Here is a 12,351-nt window from a genome sequence, read left to right on the forward strand (position 1 = left end):
GTCGTAAACCAGTGAAGCAAAAAGCAAAAATCTGGGGTGGCCATGGGATTGCAGACCCCACTCTCCTACAAAGACTAACCAGTCTCATTAGTCCTATAGACACGGGGGTGCTAACAAACACATAGGTAAATAAATGATCAAATGTATGAATAGCTCTATAAACAAATGTTGGGCACGAACATCAAACGCCATGGGATATGCTAGGGGTGTGGAACGGGGAAATGTATCCTAGGTGGGACTCAATTCTGCATCGCTCGACAGTTACCCTTGTTAATGATCAGAACTATTATTGGTCTAGGCTACTTATTGATTGATACATACATAGTATATTGTTTGGGTATGAGATAATGAAACACAGACGTGAATACTGAACCTAAGTTGATCAGACGTCATACATAACAACTACAAGTGGGAAACGTCTGAAAGTATGTCTACCAGAGGGAGTGGAGACACACACCCACTTGTTCGTGGCTGACACACACCCACTTGTTCGTGGCTGCTAATAGTCTATATACTGAGTAACCATGATGTTGTAAAAGTGCAATGAAAACCATAACTATAACAGAAAAAAGAATAAACAGATGTTTCAGGTGTAGAGTGTCAGTTCCTCCCTCCCATCCTGTTCAGGATTAGCTGCAAATGGGCTCAGCTCATGCCAGAGCACCATCTCACATAATTCCAAGCACTCTGCCTGCAGGATTGATAAGGCCTGCCATAGGAGTGACTGATAGGAATATATGTGTCCATTTTAGGGTTAGATATAGGAATACTATATCTAAAGCAAAGGGTGTTTACACCACCTTGCCCCAGCTGTCGTGCAGCCAGTTGTGTCTGTTTGGGTGGCCAGCCAGGGGTGGCATAATACATGCTTCAGCCCCTGGTAGGCCCTGGGTACACCTATGCCCTGGATACCTAAGGTATGTTGTACAGGGACTGATAAGGTGGCCCAGTACCAATTGGTAAAATGCACCTAAGGTACATGGTTGTAATTTAGAGAGAGAACAGCTAGGTTGTGGGTCTGATTAGCAGGCCCACAGCCAGGGGAAGTCGTAAACCAGTGAAGCAAAAAGCAAAAATCTGGGGTGGCCATGGGATTGCAGACCCCACTCTCCTACACAACCCCCCCCCCAAACTTAGGGACATTAAACTAACCTTGACCAGGTGAGTCTTCTTGCTCTAAGTGGAAGTACCTGGAGAGACCATCTGCATTACCATGGTCAGTTCCTGGGCGGTGCTCCACTGTAAAGTCCATCCCCTGTAGGGAAATGGACCACCTAAGAAGTTTGGGGTTTTCACCCTTCATTTGATTTAGCCATAAGAGGGGCTTATGGTCGGTCTGAACTTTGAAGTGGGTACCAAACAAGTATGGCCTCAACTTCTTCAGGGCCAAACCACAGCAAAGGCCTCCCTCTCAATAGCTGAGCAACGTTTCTCTCTAGGGGTCAGCCTTCTACTTATAAAAGCAATGGGCTGGTCATGACCATCAATATTCAGCTGAGATAGAACAGCTCCCACACCCAACTCAGAAGCATCTGTTTGGACAATGAAAGGTTTGGAGTAGTCTGGACTCTTGAGAATAGGTGCAGTGCACATGGCCTGCTTTAGGTCATCGAATGCCTTCTGACAGCTAACTGTCCACTGAACTTTCTTTGGCATTTTCTTACCTGTCAGGTCATTAAGTGGAGTCACAATGGTTCCATAATTTCTGACAAATTTCCTGTAATAACCAGACAGGCCCAAGAAAGCTCTGACCTGTGTCTGGGTGGTTGGAGGAGCCCAGTCCTTTATGGCCTGTATCTTGCTCTCCAGAGGTTGAACTTGGCCTCCACCTACAAGGTGGTCCAAGTATACAACTTGACTTTGCCCTATCTGGCACTTAGTAGCCTTGATAGTGAGGCCTGCTTTTTGCAGGGCCTCTAAAACTTTCCTCAGGTGGATCAGGTGATCCTCCCAGGTGGAGCTAAAGACAGCAATATCATCTAGATATGCTGCACAAAAGTCATCCAACCCAGTGAGAACTTGGTTCACCAACCTTTGAAAAGTGGCAGGGGCATTTTTCAAACCAAAGGGCATCACCACAAATTGGTAATGACCTCCTGGGGTAGAAAATGCTGTCTTGGCCTTGGCATCCTCAGCTAACCTGATTTGCCAATAACCAGCTGTTAGGTCAAATGTACTTAAGAAAGTTGCAGAAGCCAACTTATCTATCAGTTCATCTGCCCTGGGTATTGGATGGGCATCTGTCTTAGTGACAGCATTGAGACCCCTGTAGTCTACGCAAAACCTCATCTCTCTCTTACCATCCTGGGTGTGAGGTTTAGGCACTAGAACTACAGGACTAGCCCAAGGGCTCTCTGAGGGTTCAATGACTCCCAATTCCAACATCTTTTGTACTTCAATTTTTATGCAGTCCCTGACGTGGTCAGGTTGCCTGTAGATTTTACTCTTTATAGGCAGACTATCTCCAGTGTCCACATCATGTGTGCACCAGTTTGTCTGACTGGGGGTCAGAGAAAACATTTGTCTGAAGGATTGAAGGACTTGCCTACAATCCTGTTGCTGAGGCTCAGAGAGGCTGTCAGAAAAGACTACACCATCCACTGACCCATCATCAGGGTTCTGAGTGAGCAGGTCTGGGAGAGGGTCACTCTCTTCCTCCTGTCCCTCATCTATGGCCATGAGCAAGCCCATGTCCTCCCTGTCAACAAATGCTTTGAGCCTATTCACATGAAGTACTCTGTGAGGGCTCCTGGGAGTTCCCATGTCCACCAAATAGGTGACTTCTCCCTTTTGTTCAATGATGATGTGGGGCCCAGACCATTTGTCTTGGAGAGCTGCTGGGGCCACTGGCTCCAACACCCACACCTTCTGTCCTGCATGGTAAACAGTTAGGACAGCCTTTTGGTCATGCCAAGCTTTTTGAAGTTCTTGGCTGGCCTCCAGGTTTTTAGATGCCTTCTCCATGTACTCTGCCATCCTGGAGCGGAGACCAAGTACATAGTCCACTATATCAAGTTTAGGCTTTTTGAGAGGTAACTCCCATCCTTCCTTCACAAGACATAGGGGTCCTCTTACAGGATGTCCAAACAAAAGTTCAAAAGGGCTGTAACCAACCCCCTTCTGTGGGACCTCTCTGTAGCAAACAGAAGGCAGGGTAAAAGGATGTCCCATCTTCGCCTAAGCTTTTCTGGTAACCCTTTTATCATCCCTTTGAGGGTCTTGTTGAATCTTTCAACAAGCCCATTGCATTGTGGGTGATAGGGTGTGGTGAATTTGTAATTGACACCACATTCCTTCCACATAGCAGTCAAGTATCCTGACATGAAGTTTGCACCTCTGTCAGAGATCACCTCCTTAGGGAACCCCACTCTGGAGAAAACTCCAACCAGGGCCCTTGCCACAACAGGAGCTGTAGTGGTTCTAAGGGGAATAGCTTCTGGATACCTGGTGGCATGATCCACTACCACCAGTATAAATCTGTGCCCAGATGCTGTTGGGGGGTCCATTGGTCCAACAATGTCAATCCCCACTCTCTCAAAGGGAACCCCCCACCACAGGTAGTGGTATAAGGGGGGCCTTTGTTGTGCCACCTGATTTGCCACTGGTTTGGCAGGTGATACATGAACGACAAAAGTTCTTAGTGTCCTCAGACATATGGGGCCAGTGAAAGTGTGGGGCAAGCCTGTCCCAAGTCTTATTCTGGCCTAAGTGACCTGCAAGGGGAATTTCATGGGCCAAGGTGAGAAGGAAACCTCTCACTCAGAGACAAGGGGATGACCAGCCTCCTGGTAGCACCAGGCTTGGGGTCTCTTGCCTCAGAGTAAAGGAGTCCATCGTCCCAGTACACTTTATGGGCACCTGTGGCATTCCCTGCAGCCTCAGCAGCAGCCTGCTGTCTGAGGGGTTCAAGAGAGGAACAGTCTAACTGTGCCTGCCTCAAGTCTGCCCTGGAAGGGCCCCCTGTCCCAAGAAACTCAACCTGTTCAGGCTCAAGCTCTTCTAGGACAGTTCCTTCTGGGGTCTTGGGGTCAGTCTCCTGAGAGAGCTGATCCATCACCTGAGGCAGGGGGGAAGACTCAATCTTACCCCTACTGCTCTTTCTCTTGGGTAGTGTCTGGTCCATTGTTCCAGGATCCAGCACTAGTTCAGCTGGGCATTTCTTGGCCTGTGACCTAGTCACAGCAAGGACATGTGCTGACAAACCTAACATTTCCACATGAGTCCTATACTCCACATCTGACCATAAGGAGGATTCCAAATCATTGCCCAAAAGACAGTCCACAGGGAGGTCTGAACTAACAACAACCCTTTTGAGGCCATTTACCCCTCCCCAGGAGAAGTTAACAAGTGCCATACTATGGGAGGTAGTGGCATTGCTAGCATTGGTCACCAGGTAGTCTGCTCCCAGTATTACCTGGTCAGGGTCCACAAAGTTAGGTGTCACCATGGTGACACTGGCACAAGTGTCCCTGTAGGCCTGAGCCATTTTTCCATTAATCAAAGGCGTCTGCCTGTACTTGCCCAGAGTACTGGGACTTATTGTAGTGGTCATATCCATGTCCCCAGTACAAACAAGAATAGCCTGAGTAGGTGTTCTGACTAAGTCAGAGCCCGCCTCAGTTCCCAGGGTTAACCCCACTATAGCCTTAGGAGGATTACTACCACTACTAACTGTACTAGGGGGTGCAGATGCCTTAGGGGCAGTAGTGGTAGGAGTTGGGCCTTTCTTGGTGCACTCACTAAACCAGTGAGTATTACTTTTGCAGTATTGGCACCATGGTTTCTTCTGACCATTCTTCTTCTTTTGGGAATTCTGGGAATTCTGGGACCCACCCTCTTTAGATTGTTGGGGCCCTGTTGAAGACTTCTGGTTATTTTGCTTGTTCTCATTACCCTTGGGATCTGCTTTCTTCTGGCCACCACCCTGGTTCTGGTTCTGCTGCTTGACCCGTGCCCTGACCCATCTGTCTGTCTTCTTTCCCAATTCTTGGGGAGAGGTCAGATCTGAGTCAATAAGGTGCTGATGCAACAACTGATTTTGACAATTACTTAAGATTTGTTCTCTCATAATTAGATTATACAATCCTGCGTAATCAGTAACTTTACTTCCCAGTAACCAGCCTTCAAAAGCCTTAGTGGCACAATCTACAAAGTCAGCCCAATCTTGAGACTGAATTTTCTGGGTGTCTCTGAACAGCAACCTGTACTGCTCAGTGGTTAAGCCAAACCCATCAATCAGTGTATTTTTCAAGACTTGGTAATTGTTAGCATCCTCAGCTCTAGTAGTGAGGAGCTTATCTCTACCTTTACCTTCAAAGGAGAGCCACAAAATAGCTGCCCACTGACTCTGGGGGATGCACTGGACAGTGCAGGCCCTCTCCAAAGCAGTCATCCATTTGTGGATGTCATCCCCTTGTTTAAAGGGGGGCACTATTTTACTCAGGTGTCTAGTATCAAAACTCCTGTCTTTATCCTTAGGGATATTGCTGGCACCAGTGGGGACTACCCCACTTAACTGTTGCTCTCTAGCAAAGGCAAGCTTCTCCTTGGCAAGGGCAAGTTCTTCCCTCTGAATCCTCAGATTAGCCTGTTTCATCCTTGCTTCATGTTCTCTCCTCTGAGGGGAAGTTATTCTCCTCTGGGGAGAAGTCATTCTCCTCTGAGCAGAGCCATGAGAGTGCACAGATCTATTGGAGTCCCTAGAATGAGATCTATCTCTTCTAACTCCAAAGTTAGGCCTGCTTAGGGTCAGTACTGGGGGTCCCCCAGATCCTTCCCTATGTAGGTCTAAGTTGGCCCTAGTAAGTCTGCTGACTAGCTCAGGACCATTGTCTGCCTCATCCCCAGAAATAACCTCTTCATCCTCTTCCTCCTCTACTTCCTCAGTTTCAGGGAGGTCAGGATCACCAAGGGTACCTTCTAAGGGGGGCATGCTCCCATCTGTATGAGAGACCTTTCTAGCATCATAAGTCTCTAAGAGACCTAACAGGAAAGGAGTGGTAGGGTTAGAACCCTGTTTTAGCTTCCTGGAGGTACACAATTGTCTCATCTCCTGGAACCAAAGGGCTGCATATCTGGAAGTGACCTGTGGAGGGTCAACAACCACAAGGGGAGTCTCTGAAGACTCTCCATGGGTAGACATGCTTCTAGTGTGGTGTAAGTGATGCACCTACCTACACTATGGGTTTACCTACTGATCCCTTGCTAAGAGTTGTAGTCAGGGTGTGCTAAGCCCTGTTGCACTACAACAGCTGGTTCAGTAGAACTCAGAGTATTCTAAGTTAAGTTATATGTACCTGGGTACTTATGTGAGCTTTCAATTGATATTCTTAGGATACGTGCGAGGTAAAACAACAGCAAGCTCAAATCCCAACCGCTGCACACCAATGTGAGAAGTTGGCCTGAAAGATAGAGCTCACTATACTAGTGATCACTTTGTATCATACCAAACAACCCTTATTGATGATTGGTTGTAAGTCAACCTTATTAGACCAGCTATCCTAGTAGCGTGGACAAGAGCAGTCTTTAGGCTAAACTCTAGAGGGCGTGTTAAGCCAGCTGTTTTACCATCACATATACCCCTTGAACAACAAGTGAAAGGACACCACACAAGTTGTTATAAAAATATAGGATATTTATTAATAATAAGTCAACCCTGAACTCTTTATGAGTCAGGGAGCTAAGCACAATACAAAACTCTTATGAAAATACTTCAAGTTGCACAATTTACACAAATGCCCGAGGGGCACGAAAAACCATATACACAAAAAGTGGAATGCGAAATACTAGCAGGTAAGTAACGAGTTCCAGAGGCTTCAGGATCGCTAGGACTACACTACTGAACCCTAAGGTTAGGAGCAGGAGGCCTAGGGAGATCGGGTGCAGAGTGTGCACTCTCACGCGGGATGCGGGAAGAAGTCTATGGATGCTAGCGTTTCTAAAGTTACTGTTTCCGGACGAATCCGACTAGGTAGACTGAAAACGACAAAGGATCTGGACACTTGGATAGTGAACCTGTGCTGGAGTACCGAAATACTCAAATTACCTAGCCCAGGGGCCGCGGCTGCATAGGGTTCAAAAGACGTCGGGAATCCTCGTTGAAGTCTATGGAGCCTGAAAGAAGAAGTTGCTGGCAGGCGACCAGTGAAGAAGTTCGGTGTGATCCAAGGCTGGATCAGTGAAGGAGACGACCTGAAAGCAGAGGGGACTCAGTTCTTAATCACTAGCCAGTGATTATGTGGGCACCAGGAGGGCACCGGATGAAGTCACCTCGACCAGGTGAGTGGGCGACGCTGGACTCTGCAGTCACACGGGCTAGGAGGCGTTGTCGGCGTCCAGGCTGGAGGTGCGAGCTGTCCCATGAGGCTGTCGGCTGTCGGCGATGCTGGACTCAGGATTTGACTAATTTGCATATAGCCAAGTTCTGAGCTGGGATGGTGCAGTGAGCTAAAAAACGGTGATGGATCAAGCCCTGATCTTTGGACTGGGTAAGAGTGGTCTGCCTAATTCAGGCACTCTGTTCATCACCACCCCCTTTTCGGACTCAGGATTTGAGCAACAAACCTTGGCAAAGGCAAGCCCACGCGGTGGAGTCAAGATGGCGTCTGGAGTGGACCAGGAGGGTCCAGGGCACTTCTTGTTGGACAGGAAGCAAGGGCCAGTCTAGGGGACCTAGACCCGCGGTGAAAACGTTGTGGTACGTCGTCAAGAGGGTCACTAGCCAACGGGCAAGTGACCGGACAACGTGGCAAGCAGCAGAGAAGCAGAAGGGCCCCACGCAGATCTCGTGGATGCTGGGAGGCTGGACTTCGGTGCTGGAGCTGCTTAGGGTTAGGGCTTCTCAAACCCCAATGCACTTACTCGAGGGTCTCTTGGGGGTCGTGCTGGTGAAGCGTCGTGCAGGTCTTGAAGATGGCCGGTCCCACGGGTCTCGTCACACCCACGAATCTCAGCTGGGCTGGATGATGTAGGTAGAGGTCAGAGATGGCAGGGAATCCGGGTCTCGTCGAGCTGGGCAGTCTTGATCCTGAGGATGGACGTGCAGCAAACCGCAAGAGCTTCGATGGTGCCTGCTGGTGCAGGGTGGCTACTCCTTAGCCACAAGGGAGAGTCTTCAGAGAAAGTCAAGAGTTCCTTTCGTGGAAAGTAGTTCAAGATTCAAGATTATCTAATTTGGGAAGGGGGCCTGCTCCTACCTTTATCCTAAGAAAAGGGGCTGGCACGCAACTAAGTCCTGCCCTATGGGTGGGACCAGGAGGGGGGTGGTTACACCCCTCTCCTTTGTCCGGTCTCTCCCCAGCTCAGGGGCTGGGGTGCCCCAGGAACTGGTTTGAGCCGGCATATGCACAGTGAGCACCGGGGTGCCACTTGCAGTCACCTTCCTTTCAGCCCTGCCTACCTGGGATACACAAAATCCTGTCTGGGATGGTGCTAGCACCACCCCTGACAGGAAACCCTTTGTCCAGGCCTCCGTTGCTGGAAGGACTCCCAGCAGCAGGAGGGCAGACTTGTGTCTCGGTGGCAGCATCCATTTTGTGGAGCTGAGGCTGTGTCTGACTTTTAACCGGGGTTCACAGTTACATACATGTCGTGTCCCTCTAGAAGGGTGGAATGCTAACCCCGTCGCCAGAATTGGCGAGGGGTTAGTATTCCAATTCGTATGACACCTTACTCGACATGTTTTGATAATGCTATACCAAAGTTAGCATTTAACCGCGAGGATTATAATGCACTTAAGAGTATATGGTATAGCGTTATCATGGAACAGCTATCAGGACTTGGTTCCGCAAGCTGAAAATGGGCTCAGCTCATGCCAGAGCACCATCTCACATAATTCCAAGCACTCTGCCTGCAGGATTGATAAGGCCTGCCATAGGAGTGACTGATAGGAATATATGTGTCCATTTTAGGGTTAGATATAGGAATACTATATCTAAAGCAAAGGGTGTTTACACCACCTTGCCCCAGCTGTCGTGCAGCCAGTTGTGTCTGTTTGGGTGGCCAGCCAGGGGTGGCATAATACATGCTTCAGCCCCTGGTAGGCCCTGGGTACACCTATGCCCTGGATACCTAAGGTATGTTGTACAGGGACTGATAAGGTGGCCCAGTACCAATTGGTAAAATGCACCTAAGGTACATGGTTGTAATTTAGAGAGAGAACAGCTAGGCTGTGGATCCGATTAGCAGGCCCACAGCCAGGAGAAGTCGTAAACCAGTGAAGCAAAAAGCAAAAATCTGGGGTGGCCATGGGATTGCAGACCCCACTCTCCTACAAAGACTAACCAGTCTCATTAGTCCTATAGACACGGGGGTGCTAACAAACACATAGGTAAATAAATGATCAAATGTATGAATAGCTCTATAAACAAATGTTGGGCACGAACATCAAACGCCATGGGATATGCTAGGGGTATGGAACGGGGAAATGTATCCTAGGAGGGACTCAATTCTGCATCGCTCGACAGTTACCCTTGTTAATGATCAGAACTATTATTGGTCTAGGCTACTTATTGATTGATACATACATAGTATATTGTTTGGGTATGAGATAATGAAACACAGACGTGAATACTGAACCTAAGTTGATCAGACGTCATACATAACAACTACAAGTGGGAAACGTCTGAAAGTATGTCTACCAGAGGGAGTGGAGACACACACACCCACTTGTTCGTGGCTGACACACACCCACTTGTTCGTGGCTGCTAATAGTCTATATACTGAGTAACCATGATGTTGTAAAAGTGCAATGAAAACCATAACTATAACAGAAAAAAGAATAAACAGATGTTTCAGGTGTAGAGTGTCAGTTCCTCCCTCCCATCCTGTTCAGGATTATCCATCAACACGCAGATGGCTACTCAGTCACACCTACTATACCTTTGTGTGTGGCTATCTAGAGGGAATGCAGCAAGCCAGATGTCACCCACCCTAGACGTGTATTCCAGAGACAGGCAGAAGGCGGCACCAAATGGTTGAAAGAAGAAAATGACAACTTTCTTGAAGTGGCATTTTCAGGACTGCAATTTAAAAACCAACTTCACCATCAGTTGTGTTTTTAAATTGTGAGCCAAGAGACACCAAATTTGGGGTTTCCCATCTCTTCCCAATTGGAAATGACACTTATAAAATGTAAAAAGGCAATCCCAATGTTATCCTATGGGAATGTAAGCGTATTTCACTACCAGGCCATGTAAAACTTAAAAGCCCATGTCCTATTTTTGAAATACACTGCTCCCTGCCCATGGGCTATCCAGAGCCTACCTTAGGGGGTGACCTACATGTAGTAAAAAGAAGGGTTTGGTCCTGGCAAGTAGTTTAAGACTGCACACACAGGCTCTGCGGTAGCAGGCCTGAAACATGTTTAAAGGGCTATTTCAGTGGGTGGCACAATCAGTGCTGCAAGCCCTGGGTACATGTTGTGCATTTTACTAGGGACTTATAAATAAATTAAATATGCCAATTGCAGATAAAACCAATGTTACCATGTTTAAAGTAAAAAGCACATGCACTTTACCACTGGTTAATAGTGGCAACGTGCTCAGATTCCTAAGGCCAGCAAAAACGAAGTCAGCATAACCAGGTCAGAAGGCAAACAGTTAGGGTAAACCACACCAAGGATGCCAGGTCAAACAGTTTTATTCAAGTACTAGGAAGGACTTTTGTGCCTCTTTTCAGTGACGACTCCTTGCATATCAAGTCAGCCCACTGCGAGTTGACATTATTATTGGGCCATTGGTGAGGAGGAGGCACGAGAGCTCCACAGATTCCCATTTTTTAATGTTTTGAGTGTTTATGAATTTGTATTTTTGTGGTTTTTGATATAACTATTATTGTGTTTTCATATTGAAACTAATGAAAATAATTTGAAATAGATTACACAAGTTGCAAATTGCCTCTTATTTGTAAATAGTTTTATGATTGTATATCAACGAGTTTGTGAATCTGCTTGTTTTGTGAATTGTATTTCTGCACTTTATTGAACGCTAGTAGTGGTGATTTTGTATTGGGAGGTAGTATCTCCATGGATTCACTACTTTATGTTCTAAATAAATAAATAACCCTTTTATGTAGCGTTGTGCTCTATAAACAAATAAATAAAATAAAGACCCTGTTGCCACTCAGGCTGGAATGTGGAGCGTTTAGAACGTGGAAATGATTCTCTGGTCCTTGGCGACGTTTCTACTGGAGACAACTGAAGATGGCCTACCTACCTGCACCTGTGGTAGGTGTAAACCTTCTGCATTATCTTTTTAAGGTCGCAAGTTTAGGATATTTCGGTTCACAATGTTTTGAATTCAAGGTCCTACCACTTTCAGTCATTGCAGGCCCAGCCTTCTTTGGCACTAAAAGGAGTCCTTTTGGGATTGAAGGTGGGAGATCCACCATAGTATCTGTTTCCCTCACTGTTCGGACTGCCTCCTCTACGACCTCTACAAATCTAAATGGCACTAACAAAAGACGGTTTAAGGCATGGCCAAAGTGGGCAATTGACCAGGGCCCCCACCTTTGTAGGGGCCCCTGGGAAAGTGAATTTGTTCTTTATCTTCTGTCTATTTCTCTATCTCAACGTTTAACATATAATTCAGTATTGTTTGGCATTGTTGGGCTTGAATTAGTAGAAAAGGAATATAGAATTCAAAGTTGCTCCGAACAGGGGCCCACCCAAGATATTTATCTCTGGTCCCCAAAATACTTAAAATGACACTGCCAATAATAACTAGACTGAGAAGCTTCTTGAATATCAGGAGCAGATTTGACGTTAACTCCTACTGTGCGTTGGACGGCCAGGAGATGTCCGACGCACCAGTGCTCATAGGCGTAGGATGGCCCCCGGCCGTCCTCGCACATGGCATAGGGAATACCTCTGGTGCAGGCACCAGAGGGATTCCCTTTACCCCCAACAGCCTCAGAAGCTAGGGAAGAGCTTCCCCAGCTCCCGAGGCTCCCCTGGTTTCCCTGAAATTACGATCAGCCCGCATGTCGCGCTGACGTCATTTCAGTGAAACTGAAACTGAAATGAGCCTTCAGTTTCACTTTCCACATGCTCAGGAGGCTAGCTCAGCCTCCCGAGCACGTAGAAAGACGGGAGAGGTATCATTGGAAAGGGGAGACTCTCCACCCACTCTAATCCACCCACTAGACACTAGGGAGGAGGGAGTGGCCCCTTGGGCAAGGGCCTTTGCTCCCCCCATATTATAACAGTCTTTCTGCCCCCCCCCCCGGGACAGATGGGGGCAGGAGCCTCCAATTTGTCCCCATGGGGGCAGAAAGCCCACTAGAAACCAGGGATTTTTTTTATTGATGTTGGGGTGGAGGCTGCCCAAAAAGGACATGGCAATGCCCCTCAGA

Source organism: Lissotriton helveticus, chromosome 1_1, assembly GCF_964261635.1.
Source record: "Lissotriton helveticus chromosome 1_1, aLisHel1.1, whole genome shotgun sequence".
NCBI lineage: Eukaryota > Metazoa > Chordata > Amphibia > Caudata > Salamandridae > Lissotriton > Lissotriton helveticus.